The sequence below is a fragment of the Caretta caretta genome, chromosome 11, assembly GCF_965140235.1.
Source record: "Caretta caretta isolate rCarCar2 chromosome 11, rCarCar1.hap1, whole genome shotgun sequence".
Classification (NCBI taxonomy): domain Eukaryota; kingdom Metazoa; phylum Chordata; order Testudines; family Cheloniidae; genus Caretta; species Caretta caretta.
Window position 1 is genome coordinate 43,914,973 of NC_134216.1, and position 22,662 is coordinate 43,937,634.

The window sequence follows — 22,662 nt, forward strand, 5'->3', positions numbered from 1 at the left end:
GTGTAAAGCAAGCAGTATTGTAAGACTGTGCCTACTCATTCATTAGCTCCTGTTTCCTATGGCTCAAAATAATAGCATATAAACCCATTTGTTTTTATTTAAAACTCTATCCTCTGTTGCTAAAATACTAATTGCTTACACAATTGCTCAAATCACTCCTAAAAACAACTTTATGTGGAGTTTGCTTAATAAGGACAAAGGCCTTGGTTAGCTGTCTGTGTAGAATATGTATCTTAAAACATTTTTTTTTTTTGGTTTGCCTACAAATATTTCCACAAAACAGCTATGTTTAGCTGCACTTCTGATTTAGTTTTACAGCACCTATTCAACACACTTCCAGCATGTATTCAGCACAAAGACAAAACAGGCTTATACAGTATCTTGCTCTGCTTGGCCTCCAGCCTTGCCACCTGAAAGCCAACTATCCTTTTCATCTGAAACAAAACGAAACTTTTAAAAAATGTCCTGTCCATGAATCAGTATAAAATTCCCTCTCTTTGGGGCAGCTCTGCCAGCACTCTGGGGAGTGTCTACATGTGACGGGAACACGTTTACTTCCTTTCTGGCAACATTCAGGTAAATCGCAGTGCAGCCAAAAACGCGAAGGAAATCCTGACGGCGATGGCACGACACCCTGGCACTGCCTGCTCATTTACTTCCTGTTTGCTTCAATCCCGCTCAGCAGAGCAATGTTGACTCCTAAATCAACCAATATACAACAGCTTGTTTCCCCCCTTCTCCAGGGCAGCCGGGCATTTGCAATCTGCACTCAGAGGGCCTCCCCGAGGCGATTTAGGTGACCCCGGAACGCCCAGGTCCGTTCGGAGGTGCTCCGCAGACCTCTCCCCACGTGGCCCGGGGCAGGGGTTGCTGGAGCCATGGCACAGGGCTCGGGTGGGTGGGACACGTTGTTTGCGGGTTTCCGAAGGGTCCTTTCTGAGCGACGTGGGGCCGGAGCCAGAACTGATGCTGCTGGGCCGCTCGGAGGCCTGGGGGCAGCCGCAGCGGGCTGGGTTCAGGCAGCCTCAGGCCTGCAGCGCAGCCCAGCTCCAGCCTCACGCATCCCGCAGCTCCGCCCAGCCTCGGGGGCCTTAAGCCCTGGCAGGTCTGCGAGAACCTGGCCCTCAAGCCCCAGCCGCTGCGGCCCTGCGCCTGCTGGCAGCGCCGCCCGCGCGGCCGGGGCGTGGGGAGGTTGTGGCTCGCGTTGCACCTCCCGCCTGCAGCGTTTGGGAGAGGGGCAGTGGGTGGATTTCCCTGAACGGCTGGGTTATTTCCGTGACCCCCAGTCCGCTCTTACAAACACCAGCCGAGCCACCCCTGCCCCTAGTGCGTGGCGGGGCATTGCCTAGAGGGCATCAAATGCAAGCAAAAGAGTCAACTTACTTGGGTCCACACGCTCTGGCCCCTGGTGGCATTTACGCTGCAATGTTAGGACAGCAAGCGGAAAGCACAGCGCCTAAGGCTGATGCCTCCCCCCACCAGAAACAGGGCTCGGGGACATCTCGTCCCCCCGGGGCTGCAGGACGGAAAGTCGCAGGAGAAAGGCACGGACAATGCAGCCAAAGGAGCCAGCCCCTTCTCTCCCTTCCCCGTGAGAAAGTCTGGGGCAGCTCAACTCCGCAGCATTGTTTTCTTCACTCCATTTTTTTTTTATTTGTAAGAAAACGCCAAAAATGTGAATATAATTTCTACAGTGGGGGGTGAACATTCCTACTGAGCTGTAGGGTTATTCCTGTTAGGTCCCCCATTCCCTCCCTAGGTACGGCAGAGGGATTTCTAGTCTCACAGCGCTCCCTAGTGGACAACAGCCGCACCCATGACTCGCTTCCCTCCTCCCGTCCCCTATTACAGCTTTCAATATAACCCCCTCCCCACCCCTTCCCCCCCAAAAAAAGAAGTATCAACAACCTACAGGACACAAATGACCTTAGAACGCCCCTGTCCATAATCTGCATATTCATTCCTCTCTACCTTCCCTCCAATAAAAAGAAAGGATCTCCATAAACTCAATCCCCAGGACCCAGTTCCAGTGCAATTTTTTTGTCCTGGATCCTCTTTTAAACCCACTCCACACTGCTTCTCTGGCTATTACATGCTAATTTAATTTTACTATGGACGATATTTTCAGCATTTGCTGAGGACAGTAAATTTTGTAGTTTATGTTATTTCACTTTTTATGACTTTTTAACACTTAATAAAATTTTATTAGAGCACTTTTGTGTTTACAAGGCCACAAAACTCTTGGCAGGTTGTCAGAAGTCCTTTTTATTATGATCCTACTGATATACTGCGAGTAATGAAATAATCATGTCCAGAAATGTATCAAAGGCCAGAGGGATTATCCAGTTTAATAGCTCTACAGATGCGCTGTGAAGGATATGGACATGCAACCCGTCGACAGGCTGAAAAGCTTAGTGGAAGGAGGAGGCAGACTGGTTAATTCCTTTACCATTTCAAGCTAGTTCTGTTGCTATCCTAAAGGCTAGATGCTTGGTCATGTGACTGCTGGCTGTTTCAATAAAAATGAATTTATTCTGTTGCAATATGCTATTTTCTTTTTATTCTTCTTAGGTGTGCATTTAATGCTGAAGTGCTTGCAACCTTCAGTAAAACACCGTTTATTGAAAAATAGACTTTTATAGCACCATTTGGCAGCTACCAGTGACTTTTGATCTGCTCCAGCAGCAAAAGGAGAGAGACTATATTGGTGAGATCAAATACAGAACAAGGTGTATTGCAGTATTCTCTGAAGCAATTGGTTTTTGTTTTTGAAAGGGTACAGTTACTGGGGAACTCTGATTGTGTATATGCCTGAGTTCCACAATGGTCTGTTTTTCTGCAGTGCTCTCTGTGCTATAGCCTGAGATACTGCAGCTGTTTTTAAGGTCATTTCCTTTTATTTTAAATAATTGTTCATTTAACATATGTCGTTAAACTCATTCTTGCGTCAAAAGGAGGCGATTATACTTCCTGACCCTGAAAGCAAGGTGGGTGGTTTTGTTTTATAATTAAATTTGCTGTGTTCAATTTCATATTTTTCTTTCTCTGCTGTTTCCTAAAGAGCATGCCAAAAAAGATAAAAGAGACCGATGATACAAGATACACTTTTTAAATGCCAGCGTTGTCTCGCTAACGCACACAGTTCTAAAGTTTTAGCTTCAGAGGGACACCAGCAAGGGGCTGTCCATCATTTTAAAAATAATTGTTTTATTCACTGTGGTTTAAAATAGCCCCTTGAAACCTAGAACTAAAATATATTTCCATATTACAATGTACAGTGCTTGTTTTGCCTCTAACACATACACTTGTGTGATACTGCAAGGGTGCCCATGATTCTGCCAAAAGGGATGTTTTAAAAGAAAAATGCAGAAGTTAATTTGGGTTTAAAGCATATTGTAAGAATTTACATGTACTTTGCAAAAGACATAAGGAGTGGGAAATTGATCAAACTGTTTATCTTCCAAATCAGCACAATCTTAAGAACAAAGGACTTTCCTGCCCCAATAACAGTGGGACACATTCTGATACCTTTGTTCATATTGAGTGGCACCTAACCCCTGGGGCAGTGCCTTTGAAATCAGTGGGGCTTCTGAAGGAGTTACGGTACTACTCAGTGTTAGGAAGAGCATCAGAATCTGGCCCAGTGTAAGTAAAACAAATCCTTTAATACAGATTTGCTTGAAGACAGACGTTCAGTTATCCCAGAACAATATCATCAACTGTAAATCATATGTTTACAGGTCCAAGGTCAAATTAAACTTTTTAAACCTTTAATAACCATCAAATTGGAAATCTGTAGAATGAAATGATGTGCAGAAAGGCATGATGGACTGGAAATAGTTAATCTTGCAAGAGAAGAGTTTTCACTCACTGAGAGAGAGAGAGAGAGACTCGTTGAGTGTAAATATGAAAACTAGCTACAAATTATTTAACCAATGAAGCATCTAACTAATTTAACACTTCCCTAGTGCCTTGGATTTTCTTCTGAAACCCCCAGAGAGGACTGAGGAAGCAAGTGTGGAGTCCCACTGCCAGAGAGAGTGAAGAAATGGAGGGTAAGCGATACAGTGACTGTGTGGCTGGAGTGGTGCTCAGGTGAGGGTAAAATGGGTGAGCAGAACTTTGAAGTGCTGATTTCATTGCTATAGCTGGAAAGGGGTAACTTCAGCAGAAAAACTCCCAGACAGCAGCATGACGGTTGAACCTCCAGAAAGCTTTGTACTCTGCTGGGACAAATACCAGTCTAATGAATGGTCTCTCACCACCACTATCAGTGTCAATGCTGGTAAAGTCAGTTCAGCACGATATTCTGCACATGAACCCCCCATTGATGTCAGTGGTAGTGCCCTGCACTGAGTGAATGGAGAACGTGCTGCAGAAGACATCTGCAGTGTAGGTCTGAGACAATATTTGTTGCTTTACATTTTGCAAGCTGTTAGCCTGGTGTATATTCTTGGCCACTATATGTGAATATATTTCCACATTTTTGACTCTACAGTTGTTGTTTTTTTAATAGAGCAGGAAATCCCACTGAACTCAGGATAAAACTGCAAACTCTACGCCCATAGTACATCATGGGGACAATTGGCATTAGGGTGGTCATAGAGTGATACATATTAATAACTATAATGGGCCAATTTTTGGTCCCACAGAAGACGTGGAGAGGTTTGCCATTGACTTGCAATTATTAGTTACAATTGTTAATATGCATTTCTTTAACATTATCAAGGTGTCATAATATCAACCGACATTATTCCTTACTGTATTATGCTATGGACTGATGTAATGGACTAAATAATAATTGAGTGTGTGTGTATACATGTTTATATATATATATATATACACACACACACGTTACACCATGTCTGCTTCTTTTTTAAACAACTGCAAAAACCATAAGCAAAGAAAATCAATCCAGAAACCTCTGATTAAAGAAGATAACACAGTTTACAAGAATTGCTTGGGATTTAGCCACAAAACTCCTATTGATTGAAATGTGAATTGTGTGGCTAAATCACAACTGGCTCTTTGAAAATGCAGAATGTGGGAATGATGATAAACCCACAACACCAATTACATAGATATGCTGGAGACAGATACACTAGGGCAAAAATTCATGCAAATGATGATAATATGCACTAAAAATGTTATAACAAGGTAGTGGAAGTTCTAGCTGTGTAATTTAATGTGCATATGCCACTGAACATTGTGCTAGCTGCATGCCAGTTGCTAAAGAACCCTTACAGGGTGTATCATATAAAGGTTTTCCTGAGAGGAAAGTGAGATAAGAAAAACTGGGTGGAAAACTAGCTATTGACTGTTTAATCAGTGGAGCATCTATCTAACATAATACTTCCCTAGTTCCTTGGATTTTCTTCTGTACCCCCAGTTTGGAGGGGAGGGTGGAAGCAAACCCCAGGCTCATCTGATGGGTGGACCTAGTTTGAAGACTCAGTTATCCCTCTGAGATAGCTGACAGCAGCTCAGGCTATGGGTTTGAACGCAGAGGGCAGAAAGGGAGAGCATCTCTAATTCTCAAAAGAGGAGTTGGGATTTATCTCTGGGCTTAGGCACATGGTTATCAACTATAATTTGACATAGCTTGAGTTGAGTATTTCTGTATATACTTAAGACAAGTGGTCGTTCTCAGATCAGTTTCTCTCGTTAATTACTTCAAGCCTGGTCCCATGTTTCTTTCCTATATTTGTACTATACATAGCCCATTACTTGTTTTCAACAAAAAGGTATTGTCCATTTACGGTCTGTTTCTTGCTACCTTGTGGAGGCTACTCTTTTTATGGTAACAGTAGTAGCAGATAAAGGGATGAAGTAGTAGATAAAGTAGTGGATACAGAATCTAATAAGACCACCTTGGAAGCACACTACTCAGAATCATTAGAGGGGTCCAGAGAGGCAATCCTTTGCTCCAGAAAATGAAAACAATTACAGCAAAATAAGGGTAATTTGAGAACTTTATTCTACCTTATATTGAGAAGTTCTACCAAATTGTATTGTTCAGACAGCTGATCAGGTAGGAATTCGGGACTGCCATAATACTTTATTCCCACACACACACACACTAACCCCCATGCTCACAGAGTCCTGTGTGAAAAGTCAATGCACATGCCTAATAAGTACAGATGAAGGGCAATATCAGAACTGCTGTGAAGTCCTTTCATTTATGACAGCTCCTGGGAGAACAAAGGAACAGTATCAGTGCAGGAACTCGCTGTATTATTAAGGCAAAGTGTCCATTGGCTGAAGAGAAAGCGATCACAAAGGAACAATGCTATTTAAGGTAATTAACATAACCCCCATTACCATAATATGTAAGCACCTCCCAATCTTTAACACACAAGCCCTGTGAGACAGATAAGTCCTATTACTCTCATTTTCAGAGGGAAAACTGGGGCACTGAGTGCCAGATTCCATTGAAATCAATGGCACTTAGGCACTGAGCGGCTTTTGAAAATCCCACTAGGAGTCTCTCCGCTTCTTTAGATACCTAAATACCTATAATAATCTGGCCCAGAGAGACTAAGTGACTTGTCTAAGTATGCAGTGTAGTTGTAGCTATGTCGGCCCCAGGATATTAGAGAGACAAGGTGGGACTTGTCAAAGGTCACATGAGAAGTATATGGTGGATTAGGAAATTGAACCCAGATCCCAGGCTAGTCTCCTAACCACTAGACCATCCCTTCTCCCGATGTGATGCAAGGGGTGCCATCTTCTATAGCAAGCTATCATTACCATTGTTGCCAAATTTAGCAATTTTGTCACTAGATTTAGCAACTTGTTGATTTCCCTAATGCGGAAATAAGTGTCAAAGCGACCAATGACAAATCTAGCAAGTAGCAACTTTCACTGCCAATTACAGTGATATTTAGAGAAAGAAATTGCCAATTTGCATAGTCACAAAATCATTCACAAGCAGCTCAATAGTGTTAATAAAATCCATTTCATGTTCTTCTTACTAGATTCTGTTGCACACCAAGTCAATGTCATTACGTCTCACTTGGCATGTCCTCGGAAGGAAGTGCAGTCGGGGTTTCTTGGGCTGAAAGTCTGTGAATGAGGAGAGGGGTTTGACTAGAGCTTCTGGTGGCAGAATAAATGCTTAGCACGAAACTGGGGCTCATCTTAGATTCTTTGGTGGCAGGGAGGAAGGAGGTGAAAAGCCAGATATAGGGGGAAGGGTGGCCGGACAAGAGGAAGATACAACTGCCCCTAGGGGGAAAAGTTTTGATCTTCTGCTTAGTAAAAACCATTAGTGACCAGGGCAGGTGCCACTCCCTGGGCGAGGGTAATGCAGGAAAAACCATTTGTCAACAGATCTTTGAGCCTTTGGCCACTGAAACGTTAACTGATCAAAATCCCTCTCCAAGGAGTGGGAACCTGGCTTGTCTAGCTGGACGATTCCTTGGGACTTTGCTGAACCTGCCCCCATGACTAACTTCTGCCCTCACCTTGCCCAGGCAAGAGGACACTCCTGGGGGGCGTCCAGATTCCTTTAGTCCCTGTGAGCTGTCTCAGGCAGAGTGAACCTGCCTCCCCCGGAGCAGATGTTGCCATGAGAAAAGCCTCCTGTGGAACTTGTTCCATGCTGCCCAAGAGGGGCAGTTTGGTCTCTCCAGACATAGAAAAGGTTATTCTTTGTGCCAATCAAATCCCACCTCATGGTCAGCCCTAAATCCTAGAGCTCAGCTCCCAGCCAGCAAAATCCCCAAACTGCACCTGGGATCACTAGGGGCTTTGCTGCAATCACTGGCTCTGAATTCTCTGAACTTCACTTCAATTCTTTCCATCGGCCTGCGAATGCATTCTGTCTGCCTGGGGTTTAGTCTCCCCCTGATTCTGGGCTCTCGCTTTCACTAACTTATCAGCTCAAGATAACAGAGGGTAGGTGTAACGAGGCTGGTTCTGGTGGGACCCAACTGAGAGTGCCAATTCAGGACAAATTGCTTCAAGCAGGGCAGTTACAGCCCAAGGCTGGGGTTTCTGTGTGCACCAAGGCAAACCAAGCCAGCCAAACAGAGAAGACTTTGGTTTTACTCCACTGGCTAACCACAAGTCACACAAGCAATTCCCTTAGACACTCCAGTTTCCCAGTATCACCACCAGTGCCGCTTGTTATGGGGACAAATGGTTATGAAAACCAATACCCCAGTAAAAGAAAAAAGGTTCTCTCGATCCCAAAGGACCAAGCCCCAGACCCAGGTCAATATACAAATCAGATCTTACCCACAAATCACGCTGTTGCCAATCCTTTAGAATCTAAAATTTAAAGGTTTATTCATAAAAGGAAAGAAATATAGATGAGAGTTAGAATTGGGTAAATGGAATCAATTACATACAGTCATGGCAAAGTTCTTGGTTCAGGCTTGCAGCAGGGATAGAAAAAACTGCAGGTTCAAATCAAGTCTCTGGAGAACATCCACAGCTGGGATGGGTCTTTCAGTCCTTGGTTCAAAGCTTCAGTGTAGCCAAGTTCCTCCAGAGGTATGAAGCAGGATTGAAGACCAGATGGAGGAGCTGCAGCAGCTTTTTATATTCTCTTGCCATGTAGTCTTTCTTTCTTTATTCCAGACAGAAGCTGTCTATCACATGGTCTGGAAAAACCTCCGAGTTCTGTCCATAGGCATGTCCCTGCATACCTTGCTGAGTCCCAAGGCATGTCTGCCTTCTCTCAATGGGTCAATTATATGGCTGATGGTCCTTAATGGGCCATCAAGCAGGCTAGACAGAGCTGACACCAACTTGTCTGGGATGTCACCCAGAAGCATAGCATAAGTTTGAACTACAGACAGTATAGAGCCAATATTCATAACTTCAACTATAAAAATGATACACATATACAGATAGCATAATCATAACCATAATTTTGTCTTAGACACCTCATTTGACCCCCTTTATATAAGATTTGGTGCCACTAAAAGACCTTGGTTGCAACAATGATCTATATGGTCCCAGTTCAAGTCAATAACATCACAGTAGGGGGGACTGATGCAAGGAATCAAATGCTGCTTTGCAGGGTCACTATTTCTATGACACCATATTGCCTCTCCTTCTTTTTTCTATTTATTGTCTTTCCTTTTCTTTCTTCCACCTATTCTTAACTTTCTTCATTTTTTAAATTTTAATTTCCCCTCTCCTTTATGTAAAGAGTTTATTCCCTTTCTCTGGTTTCCGCCTGAATGAATCTCATGCAGAAGCAAATTTGTCTGACAGACAGCCCGTCTTTCCTGTGTCCCCATTTATTGGTAAAGGCGGTCTTTGGTCTGTTTATGGGGAATATGAGCAATCTAAAGCTGAAGGCAACTTTAACTCATGCTTTGTGAATGCATTTCTCTTATCCAGCTTGCTTAGGGGCTGAATGTTGTACGCTGGAGTGGTCCACAACATGCCACATTCTGTCAGACCACACTACCTGTCAACAGACTTGGTCTCAGACATACGCCATTGATGGACCTATCCTCCATTAATTTATCTAGTTCTTGTTTTGAACCTGTTATAGTCTTGGCCTTCACAACATCCTCTGGCAAAGAGTTCCACAGGTTGACTGTGTGTTGCGTGAACAAATACTTCCTTTCGTTTGTTTTAAACCTGCTGCCTATTAATTACATTTGGTGACTCCTAGTTCCTGTGTTATGAGGAGTAAATAAAACTTCCTTATTTACTTTCTCCACACCAGTCATGATTTGATAGACCTCTATCATATCCCCCCTTATTCATCCCTTTTCCAAGCTGAAAAGTCCCAATTTTATTAATCTCTCCTCATATGAAAGCTGTTCCATACCCCTAATAATTTTTGTTGCCCTTTTCTGAACATTTTCCAATTCCAATATATCTTTTTTGAGATGGGGTGACCACATCTGCACTCAGTATTCAAGATGTGGGCATACCATGGATTTATATAGAGGCAATATGATATTTTCTGTCTTATTATCTATCCCTTTCTTAATGATTACCATCCTAAACAGGCCAGTTATGATTGATATAACATTATCAGTATGACGTTACACTGACAACAGATTTTGTTTAAAATTCTGTAATGTCAACAAAAAAGGTCTCAGAAAGAAATGTACCTATGCATAATACTGCATAGTAATTATAATAATAATTTTTAAAGCTAATAGGTAAATACAAAATGCACCAGATCAAAAGGAAGTTTTTAGGGTTCTGGTGACAAACAGAAGTCCCAGCATAAAGATAAACCTGATGAAGGAATAATAGGTAGTGAGGAGCAAAACCCAGCACAACTTGATAGGTTAGTTTGGTTCAAAGAAGCTTCTGGAAGCTTACTTAAAGCTTAGCTGAATTATTACCCAGATTTTGATGCTGGCCATCGAGTGCAATCCTCACTAGGCTCCACTTCTCTCCTTCGGTGGGACTGCCCAGAGGCCTCTATCTTGGGTGATCAGTTGTCCTGATTTTGTAGGGACAGTCCTGATTTTTTGGTCTTCTTATATAGGCTCCTATTACCCCCGACCTCCTGTCCTGATTTTTCACACTTGCTGTCTGGTCACCCTACCTCTGTCTTTGAGAGGAAGGCTGAAACCTTTACTTTCCAGCTATTCTCTTCTCTTTTCTCCTTTCATACCCAACCTCCTGGCAGCTCCTTTTCTTGTTGAGGGAAATCAGTGGTCTGTACTTTTCACCTTCTCTTAGAGAGGCATGGCTTTTAGTTCTCTCTCCCACCACACCCCCACCCTCACAGCAGTTTCTTTCTGAGGAGAAGACATTCAAGGCCATGATTTCATTCCCCTCTCTTAGGTTGAGGCTTTGTTAGTCTTTCTACTATTCTCCACTGCTGCTTAATCTAAGTTCTCCATTCTGTGGGGGCTAAGCAATCCATTTTGTTCATGTTGTATCCCATAGCAGATGAGTTAGCAGCAGTGTGGGGCCAGAGGAGAGATTCTGAGAGGGACTGGGTACTGCTCTAGAACCCCAAAAGACAAAGGACAGACTGATTGGGCTTGCTAGGGGTTTGCAGGAAGGCTCTCAGGAGTGGAGGCCAAACTTGAGGGTCAAGAAAAATAAGCACAGAGAAGAGAGGCCATCTTGGGTCTTCCTTCATGGGAAGGGTCCTTAACCACTCATTCTCAACTCATTTTAAAAAATTTGCTTCAAAGAGTGAGCAAAAGTTTGGGCTGGTTCTTAGACTAGCTATATCAGTTCTCCTCTGAATAACACCTTGAGCAATTTGTCCAACAGGACAAGTTTGCACATCATGTTGCTGTGATTTAGGTGACATTCTTTTTATTACAGTAAAAAGAAGAGGAGTACTTGTGGCACCTTAGAGACTAACAAATTTATTTGAGCATAAGCTTTTGTGAGCTACAGCGCACTTCATCAGATGCATTCAGTGGAAAATACAGTGGGGAGATTTATATACACAGAGAACATGAAACAATGGATGTTACCATTCACACTGTAAGAAGAGTGATGAGGTAAGGTGAGCTATTACCAGTAGGAGAGCGGGGGGTGGGGGTGGAACCTTTTGTAGTGATAATCAAGGTGGGCCATTTCCAGCAGTTGACAAGAACGTCTGAGGAACAGTGTGTTGGGGGGTGCCATGCGGGTACCCATAGCAGTGCCGCTGATTTGAAGGTATACATTGTCCCCAAATGTGAAATAGTTATGGGTGAGGACAAAGTCACAAAGTTCAGCCACCAGGTTTGCCGTGACATTATCAGGGATACTGTTCCTGACAGCTTGTAGTCCATCAGCGGCACTGCTATGGGTACCCGCATGGCCCCACAGTATGCCAATTTTATGGCTGACTTCGAACAACGCTTCCTCAGCTCTCGTCCCCTAATGCCCCTACTCTACTTGCACTACATTGATGACTTCTTCATCATCTGGACCCATGGAAAGGAAGCCCTTGAGGAATTCCACCATGATTTCAACAATTTCCATCCCACCATCAACCTCAGCCTGGACCAGTCCACACAAGAGATCCACTTCCTGGACACTACGATGCTAATAAGCGATGGTCATATGAACACCACCCTATACTGGAAACCTACTGACCGCTATGCCTACCTACATGCTTCCAGCTTTCATCCAGACCACACCACACGACCCATTGTCTACAGCCAAGCTCTACGATACAACCGCATTTGCTCCAACCTCTTAGACAGAGACAAACACCTACAAGATTTCTATCAAGCGTTCTTACAACTACAATACCCACCCGCTTAAGTGAAGAAACAGATTGACAGAGCCAGAAGAGTACCCAGAAGTTACCTACTACAGGAGAGGCCCAACAAACAAAATAACAGAACGCCACTAGCCATCACCTTCTGCCCCAAACTAAAACCTCTCCAATGCATCATCAAGGATCTACAACCTATCCTGAGGGATGACCCATCACTCTCACAGATCTTGGGAGACAGGCCAGTCCTTGCCTACAGACAGCCCCCCAACCTGAAGCAAATACTCACCAGCAACCACACACCACACAACAGAACCACTAACCCAGGAACCTATTCTTGCAACAAAACCCGTTGCCAACTGTGTCCACATATCTATTTAGGGGACACCGTCATAGGGCCTAATCATATCAGCCACACTATCAGAGGCTCGTTCACCTGCAAATCTACCAATGTGATATATGCCATCATGTGCCAGCAATTCCCCTCTGCCATGTACATTGGCCAAATGGGACAGTCTCTACGTAAAAGAATAAATGGACACAAATCAGACGTCACAAATTATAACATTCAAAAACCAGTTGGAGAACACTTCAATCTCTTTGGTCACTTGATTACAGACCTAAAAGTGGCAATACTTCACCAAAATCCTTCAAAAACAGACTCCAACAAGAGACTGCTGAATTGGAATTAATTTGCAAACTGGATACAATTAACTTAGGCTTGAATAAAGACTGGGAGTGGATGGGTCATTACACAAAGTAAAACTATTTCCCCATGTTTACCCCCCCTTCCCCACACGTTCTTGTCAACTGCTGGAAATGGCCCACCTTGATTATCACTACAAAAGGTTCCGCTCCCCCTCACCCCCGCTCTCCTGCTGGTAATAGCTCACCTTACCTGGTCACTCTCCTTACAGTGTGTATGGTAGCACCCATTGTTTCATGTTCTCTGTGTATATAAATCTCCGCACTGTATTTTCCACTGAATGCATCCGATGAAGTGAGCTGTAGCTCACGAAAGCTTATGCTTAAATAAATTTGTTAGTCTCTAAGATGCCACAAGTCCTCCGTTTCTTTTTCCGGATACAGACTAACACGGCTGCTACTCTGAAACCTGTCACTTTTTATTGCAGTGAGATTGCATCAACCCAAAAGATGTTTCAAGACACTAAATCTTTCAAGCTTCATATTTGGAATAGGGCCTCTTTCAAAATTGCAGTTTTCCCATCACTAATGCCATCTTAGTATTATAGAGTCCCTTAGCTTTCATTCTAATTATATACTTTTGCAACACAGTGAAGACTTGTGGTAACAAAGTGATGCAATGTATTTCCTCTCTGGGATATAAGGGAAGGATCTTCTCAGATCCTTTGGAGTTCACATTTGTAACTCAGCCATCTACTACAAAAATAAGAGATTTCAAAGCAGAGAAATGTTTTATAAATAAAATAATTAAAAAAAGATAATTGCAATATCTCAAGAAGAAGAGTGTCTTTAAAATAGATTAAAATAAAAACCTATTTATAGGGTCTTGTGAAGACATAGTAGCTTATTTTTAGTTTACTTCACACTCCTTTCATGATCCCCCATTTCAAAATAGGAGTGTTGAAATTTTTGTCTACTGTCTAATATATTGATACTTTAAAAGTATGTCAGTTTGATAGCACACTCTTGCAAAAATGTCATTGGAGACATTTATGGACTGATCCACTGATGGAAATCAGTGGAAGGTGTCTTTTCATTTACTTTAATGGGTTTTGGATTAAGAACATAAGAATGGCCATGCTGGATCAGACCAATGGTCCATCTAGCCCAGTATCCTGTCTTCTGACAGTGGCCAGCAACAGATGCTTCAGGGGGAATTAACAGAATACAGCAATTTTGAGTGATTCATCTCCTGTCGTCCAGTGTCAGTTTCTGACAGTTGGAGGATTAGGAACACCCAGAGCATGGGGTTGCATCCCTGACCATCTTGGCTAATAGCTAGGGCCCTACCAAATTCACAACCGTGAAAAACGCATCACATACTGTGAAATCTGGTTTCCCCCATGAAATCTTGCTATTGTAGGGGGGTTGTGGTATTGCCACCCTCACTTCTGCCCTGCCTTCAGAGCTGGGCTTCTGGCCAGCAGCCACTGCTCTCCAGCTGCCCAGCTCTGCAGGTAGAGCAGACATGAGGGTATCAATACCGTGACCGCACCCCGCTAATCTTGAGACCACTTTTGGGTCATGATCCCCAATTTGAGAAATGTTGACTTAAGGGCTTTATATGTTTATAATTTTAAATACATATTCATGATTTGTAAGAACGTGAAATTCAAGATTTTTAAAATGCAATGGCCATGAAATTTACCAAAACGGACCATGAATTTGGTATGGCCTTACTAACAGTCATTGAAATACCTATCTTCCATGAACTTATCTATTTCTTTTTTGAATCCAGTTATACTTTTGGCCTTCACAACATCCCATGGCAACAAGTTCCAAACTTTGACTGTTTTGTGAAGAAGTACTTCCTTATGTTTGTTTTAAACCTGCTGCCTATTACAGGCCCACAAAGAATAATCCACAGAAATATGTAGATAAAGAATATGAAGATAGATGAGTTCTCCTGCTCTGCCCTCCCACAAATCGGGGTCTGGTTGGAACTTCTCATGGCTCTCTGTGTATTAATGTATGTGTAGGCACATATTGATTCTGTGCATTGTGAGTGTGTTGTACACAGAAGATATTTAAAGTAGGTGCTGAGTAAAGAAAAGGACATTTTTAACCAATGGTTTGGACTCCTATTGGAAGTGCACTTTCATATCAAACCTGTACCACCTACAAATAGGTTTTCCTAGTGATCAAATCAGATCGCAGCTAGATGAGGGTTTGCTTTTAATTTTATGATGTAAAAGCACTGTTAAATGCTTCCAGTAGATAATACTTAATTTGGAAAGGAACCTAAATGCAGCACAGAGATTGACACAAATTATCCAGACCTTTGTAAGTTAACCAGAGTATTGAATACTTCTCACTAGAGTCCATTTAGACTTTGTAATCTAAACACTTATCCATGGGGTCTTCCTCCTGAGATGAACTTTTGGCAGTGGATATATAAACATACTTTATGTGCTAGGTCCTTTTTCACTAACATGCTTTGGTTTGGCACAGTAAAAAGTAAGAGGAGCGAGGGCGGAGGGGTCAGCTGCTTCCTGACTTCTAAAATCTTTATCAGTACTAGCAACTCCTCAGTTTGTGTCGGTGATTTGTGGTATTGTTGTTTATCTGTCACTTGAGACGCACTGTTTAGATCCAGTGGTCTCAAGACCATTTGCAATCTCTGCTAGGCTTGTTGTGCCAGACAGGGCAGACATCTGGTTGTCAGTTATAATTGCATTCTACACCAGAAGTTGTTTTTAAATACTCTTGATTCCCTTTGAACGCAGCACTGTGATGCACAACAGTTTCAAGCCATTAATGCAAGAAGCAGCATCAATACATGGCTCTAGCCTAGTTTGAAAGATTTATGAGATATGGTGGAGAGGGGGGTCATTTTACAAAAGGGTGAAAGGGTGGCTGTTTTAGCCTGCATGGGTTTTAATGATACAGCAGTTTCCTTTCCAGCCTGTACAACTTATTCTTTGAACACTGACAGAAATAGTGCATCAGAAAATTATTCTGTGGTGTTGCCATGTTTACTGTTTCCTGTTATCTTTCTTGGGAAGTATTTTAACAGAAATTAGGGCAACAGATAAAAACCAACAACCACTGGATGAAAAGATTTACTATAACGCTTCCTTCTCTGTCTAATATGGTGGACTGTGATTTAAACCCTACAGGCTCTCGACAGGATATGACACCAATTAGAAACAAGAAGCCTAATTTTTGGACAAAATAATCACATAATCTCCTTCCTATTATCTGGCTAAAGGGTTACCGACACCACATTTATTTCTTGACCAGAATCCTGGATTTATTAGCCTAGCAAACTGTTCCTGTTTACGTTATATGATCCAATGAAAATTAGGGTATGTCAAGACACAAAACAGCCTTCAGTATTGTAAAGAGAACTTATTTTCCCCTGATAATTTTTGCATTGGGTCAGGAATGCACAGAAATATAATTTAGCAGCTGATCTTGGTTGGATTTGGATTTGCTGTTTAATACCAAATAAATTAACCATAAAAAGTAAAAACCAACTCTACAGGGAAAAATTAAGCTTAAGGGTCTTTCCTTAGCTTTGAATTGAAATGGCAGTGAGCACTTGAATTTAACTGAAAAGCATTATTAGGTCAGAGACCAAAATGATAAAGTGCACTGCTTCTCTTAGTTCCTCTGTGATGGTTTGAGCCTAGTGTTATGATCTAAGTTTTGTTTTAAAGGCAAAAACTTCAACAAGGTAAGGAGATGGCTGGCATAACCTAATAAGTGAAACATTAGTATTTGCCTTTTTGACACCTGGTTTAAGACCAACTAACGGTCCTAAGGCACAGTAGTCTTGGTTTCAGTTCAGCCCCTGGTGGACTTTGTTATATATTACATATGGGCTCTAGCAATGTGTTTCATTCACATACATTTTCCACAGCTCTGTCTTGAAAGGGAGAAATTACATTCTCTCTCACTCACTCTTGAAGCCTGCAATTTTCTTAATCACTAAAATTCCCTTTCCACACGTGTAATTGGTCAACCCTTCATTACATCCCCAAACGGGTGTCCAGTAAGCAGAACCCTGTAAAAATGAGACTCGCTACGCTCCAAAATAATCAAATCAGAATATTAAAAAATCTCCTTTTTGGTGCATCATTTGCAGGGATGAATCTAATTTCTTCTTGGACTTGGTTATAATTATTTTTACAATCTGGTTTTATTTTTTAAAATACTTTCCTAGCTTCTGCAGCTTCACAAAGTCACATATTGTGCTGGAGGTTTGCATCATCTTAAAGCCGGATATTCTAAAAGTAGGATACACTTTGTTGTAGTTAAAAAGTATTTCACAGGAGGGCTGCTTTCAAATGAATAGATACATTGTTTCTCTCAATTTCAAGGTTAATTTTTACCCAGTGTGTTTTGCTGATGCACATCTCATTTTTCTCATTTCCTTGTCTTTTTCCTAATCTAAAAACTGTTGTTATTTAGTAACAACAACTACATAACGTTTGCAGGGTTCTAGTTGTAATTGAGGTTAGTGTGAGCAGAGGAACTCTTATACCGAGCTAGATGTGTTAGCTCTCTTCTGTACCACCATTTTATTGCTGTTGTGGGCAGACAGCAAAATGGTGGTTACTAGGAGTTTAATGAACAAGGACATGTAACATGTTCATTGTAATATCATGGAATATTTAGTTGCACTGGCAAAAATAAAGAAGGTTTCTAATGGACATATTGGGCTTCATGTACATATCAGGGTACTTCCTGAGCCCTGCATCTCCCCACATTCCAAATCCACATTTTCTTTGTGAAATGTACAAAGCCAGTGAACCCTGACTTTATATTAACAGTTCCCCAGGAATGATCAGATAATCGTGTACATTACATACACCCCCAAACAGTAACAAGAATAATCATAGTAACTTTGTGGGTGTGTATATTCATGTTATTCATAGAGCTCCGAATGTCACATAGTCAGCAGCCCCAGGACCAGCTTGCATTAAGAATAAATGTTTTGCTTGTGAATAAATGGTCCCTCCAGATCAAGGTTGAGGTCATTGGCAAGATACTGTGGGTTAGCTCATTTTGCAGCTATGTGCATGTGTTAATACAGGAGTTAATTTTTAGACTGTCAGTGTCTTTCCCTCACAAGCAAGTTATTCAGCCAATTTTTTAAAAAAACTATACAGATGAACAGTTGATTCATGCATCAGTGTAAATACCTTGTGGCTAAACAGGAGCCATAATAAACTGTGACGGTGGGCTATCACTAGCTAGATTTCAAGTAGTGCAATAGAAGGAGAACTAGAAAAATGGTAACTGAAATGCAAATTGCATTTGATTACCCACAGCAGAATTAGCATCTTCATTTCTCTGCCCAAACATTATTTCTTTTTCCCCAGGTACACAGTTACTCTACTATACTTGAGAAAGCAGAGGTTCACAGCACACGAGCAACCACCAATGAAACAGAAATATGCTAACAGTTGAGAGTCAGTGTGCAGTTTGCCCTATATAAGATAGATCTGCAGCAACGTATTTATGGCCCACACAACCATATTGTTTTCTGTCTTTGGTGTGCAAGGATTGTAAACAGAGGAAAAAATGTGTAGGCTATTAAATCTAGTAGTAACAAGGCTCTTAAAGCCAGATTTATTGTACCAGTGTAGGCAGAAGCTTCCCTTTTTTTATCTGTGGGTGTTAAATCCTCTGTCTGAAACAAGATTCCTGCTCCAATAATATTAATCTCACTGTATCTTTGGGAAAGAGGAATGGACGGATGTCCATAAACTAAGGGCACCACCTGGTGGTTAATTCGCAGAATGTGGTGTTGATAAAAATCAATGAGAATTCACACACTAAGGGGGTCCACCCCATGAACAGTTTTAAATATCACGATCAGAGATGGATTTATATTTTGAGAAAAACAAAATGAAACAATTCTCAGTGTTTAGATTTTACTGACTTTTATGCACTCAAGACAAGCATTATCCATTTCTTCCCCATACAATCTGTTTTGTGAGCTGGCAGTGCATTTCAAAATGGCTTATTTTGATGATGTGGTCATAATTCTAAATAATTTGATTTCCAAACATACACATTAAATTGTGGTCTTGCCAGAAAATCCTTGCACAGAAAAAAGACTGTCCTAAGCTAAACAGAAAAGAAGCGATTACACGATCCAAATACCTTTCCTTAGGGTTTTGGTGCTGTTTGCTGGGAAAGGCTAAACAAAGAAAATATTTGCCAAAACATAAATGCTTCTTTTGTCAGTCATAAACTAGAAACAGAGATCTCAACCGTGTTCTCTAAAATCTAAGGAGGAACTGAGAAACAGTGCCTGATGAGCAATTTTTTATTTTATTTTAGTTTTGCATTTTAGAATGCTTGTAAGTGCACTTGTATTAGAAATATTCTGAAACAAATGTATTTACAGCATAATTCGTCCACCTCCTCAAACTCAGAAATCAGAGAGCCCACTAAACACACACAAACACACACAGATGCTGTACGTCTGCCGAGTTGAAATTCCATATATATGGATGTATGTAAGGTGGAATTTAAACCGTCAGCCTCCAATAAAATTGTATGTCTGTTATAAAACTGCTACACCTTGACTCCAGACTACACTGAATCCCAAATTAAACACCCCATTTGCTCTACTGCAACAAGGAGAAAGGTTTGCTACACTGAACAGTGAACACAATTACAGACAGGAAACATTCTCTTCACCGTCTGTCCATATGATAGCAACACCTAAGGAACCCCTGTAAGCCATATTTTTCTCCAGTTCCTGCCTCCTCTTACCAGCAGGTTCAATGAGGGGGGAAAGTGAGTTGGCACATAATGTTTAATTCCACATTGCTTCCCTAATTATTTAACTAGATGGACAGGAAACACCAGTGGTTTAAAAAGCGAGCAGGTAGCATGTTTTACTACAAAATGTCTTCCTGGATTTCATGAATAACTCAGTGTCACAAACAGAAACAGCTGGCATGTTGAAGGCAGTGTAGATTTCTATAAGCATTATATATAATGTATGTGCTTTCCTTGTAATGCTCATGAACGATCCATTCCACAGCAATGTCTGTGCTCCACAAATACTGCTAAATAACGTACGGGGGATTTAAACTTAGGACCTCTTAATTCATATTTCACAGTAAATCCATTGCTTTAGTGACCAGTTGTCTATTTTTTAAAAAAAGGTTTCGATAGCTAATGTAATTTGAGATGCATACTGTCCTTGGATGCTAATTTTCCATGCTGCCATCGCAGAGTCACTACAGAATTTTGATGTTTTTGTTGTGGCTTATTAAATTAGAAACTGAAGCTCAGTGGGTGTGAGTGAGTGAGTGAAAGAGAGAGAAATGAATGTTAATATTGTTTTGTCAGGCCAAATAAAGTGCAGGCAAAAAAGCAGAGAATTGCTCAGACTGGTCTGAAGTGTTTCAGTCTTTATCGGAAGGGAGCTACCCTCTAGTGGATTGAGGGTGAATTTTACTTTCCTTTCATATCCCATTCTGGTCTTCATTTATTAAATGCAGTGCACCTTCTCTCTAAGGATATTCTTGGCTATTAACCTTCATGCATGATACAGGAGCTGAATGTTAATACTGAAAGTATTTCTTATCAAATGTGGCATTGGAAAGCATGGAGAAGTTATGCTTGCAGCCCAAGAATGCAGATTCCCATGTTTCTTATTCATAGAATCATAGAATATCAGGGTTGGAAGGGACCTCAGGAGGTCATCTAGTCCAACCCCCTGCTCAAAGCAGGACCAATCCCCAACTAAATCATCCCAGCCAGGGTTTTGTCAAGCCTGACCTTAAAAACTTCTAAGGAAGGAGATTCCACCACCTCCCTAGGTAACGCATTCCAGTGTTTCACCACCCTCCCAGTGAAAAAGTTTTTCCTAATATCCAACCTAAACCTCCCCCACTGCAGCTTGAGACCATTACTCCTCGTTCTGTCATCTGCTACCACTGAGAACAGTCTAGATCCATCCTCTTTGGAACCCCCTTTCAGGTAGTTGAAAGCAGCTATCAAATCCCCCCTCATTCTTCTCTTCCGCAGACTAAACAATCCCAGTTCCCTCAGCCTCTCCTCATAACTCATGTGTTCCAGTCCCCTAATCATTTTTGTTGCCCTCTGCTGGACTCTTTCCAGTTTTTCCACATCCTTCTTGTAGTGTGGGGCCCAAAACTGGACACAGTACTCCAGATGAGGCCTCACCAACGTCGAATAGAGGGGAACGATCACGTCCATCGATCTGCTGGCAATGCCCCTACTTATACATCCCAAAATGCCATTGGCCTTCTTGGCAGCAAGGGCACACTGTTGACTCACATCTAGCTTCTCGTCCACTGTAACCCCTAGGTCCTTTTCTGCAGAACTGCTGCCTAGCCATTCGGTCCCTAGTCTGTAGCGGTGCATGGGATTCTTCCATCCTAAGTGCAGGACTCTGCACTGGTCCTTGTTGAACCTCATCAGATTTCTTTTGGCCCAATCCTCTAATTTGTCTAGGTCCCTCTGTATCCTATCCCTACCCTCCAGCGTATCTACCTCTCCTCCCACTTTAGAGTCATCTGCAAACTTGCTGAGGGTGCAATCCACACCATCCTCCAGATCATTAATGAAGATATTGAACAAAACCGGCCCGAGGACCGACCCTTGGAGCACTCCACTTGATACCGGCTGCCAACTAGACATGGAGCCATTGATCACTACCCATTGAGACCGACAATCTAGCCAGCTTTCTATCCACCTTATTGTCCATTCATCCAGCCCATACTTCTTTAGCTTACTGGCAAGAATACTGTGGGAGACTGTTTCAAAAGCTTTGCTAAAGCCAAAGAACAACACATCCACTGCTTTCCCCTCATCCACAGAGCCAGTTATCTCATCATAGAAGGCAATTAGATTAGTCAGGTATGACTTGCCCTTGGTGAATCCTTGGTGACTGTTCCTGATCACTTTCCTCTCCTCTAAGTGCTTCATAATTGACTCCTTGAGGACCTGCTCCATGATTTTTCCAGGGACTGAGGTTAGGCTGACTGGCCTGTAGTTCTCAGGATCCTCCTTCTTCCCTTTTTTAAAGATGGGCCTACATTAGCCTTTTTCCAGTCGTCTGTGACCTCCGCCGATAGCCATGAGTTTTCAAAGATAATGGCCAATGGCTCCGCAATCACATCCGCCAACTCCTTTAGCACTCTCGGATGCAGCGCATCCGGCCCCATGGACTTGTGCTCATCCAGCTTTTCTAAATAGTCCTGAACCACTTCTTTCTCCACAGAGGACTGGTCACCTCCTCCCCATGCTGTGTTGCCTAGTGCAGTAGTCTGACCTTGTTCTGACCTCTCCTGCAGGGAGCTGACCTTGTTCGTGAAGACAGAGGCAAAAAAAGCATTGAGTACTTCAGCTTTTTCCATATCCTCTGTCAGTAGGTTGCCTCCCTCATTCAGTAAGGGGCCCACACTTTCCTTGACTTCCTTCTTGTTGCTAACATACCTGAAGAAACCCTTCTTGTTACTCTTAACATCTCTTGCTAGCTGCAACTCCAGGTGTGATTTGGCCTTCCTGATTTCACTCCTGCATGCCCGAGCAATATTTTTATACTCTTCCCTACTCATTTGTCCAATCTTCCACTTCTTGTAAGCTGTTTTTTGTGTTTAAGATCAGCAAGGATTTCACTGTTAAGCCAAGCTGGTTGCCTGCCATATTTACTATTCTTTCTACACATCGGGATGGTTTGTCCCTGTAACCTAAATAAGGATTCTTTAAAATACAGCCAGTTCCCTGAGGTTGTCAAAGTCTGCTTTTCTGAAGTCCAGGATCCGTATTCTGCTGCTCTCCTTTTTTCCTTGTGTCAGGAT

General features: G+C 42.1%; 2 long non-coding RNA genes across 6 annotated transcripts in view; one reads left to right on the forward strand and one right to left on the reverse strand.

Annotated features, from left to right (window-relative positions):
* LOC125644543 (uncharacterized) overlaps window positions 1-1,741 on the reverse strand; it is a 98,931-nt gene extending 97,190 nt beyond the window's left edge. For all 3 annotated transcript variants that reach the window (XR_012664387.1, XR_007359046.2, XR_007359045.2), the window contains exon 1: window positions 1,384-1,741. This is a non-coding gene — a long non-coding RNA (uncharacterized LOC125644543). The remainder of the gene's footprint in view (window positions 1-1,383) is intronic.
* A 719-nt stretch (window positions 1,742-2,460) lies between these two features.
* LOC125644544 (uncharacterized) overlaps window positions 2,461-22,662 on the forward strand; it is an 82,508-nt gene continuing 62,306 nt past the window's right edge. For 2 of the 3 annotated variants that reach the window (XR_012664389.1, XR_012664388.1), the window contains exons 1-2: window positions 2,461-2,987; window positions 3,969-4,055. This is a non-coding gene — a long non-coding RNA (uncharacterized LOC125644544). The remainder of the gene's footprint in view (window positions 2,988-3,968; window positions 4,056-22,662) is intronic. The other variant, XR_007359047.2, reaches the window with a different exon arrangement.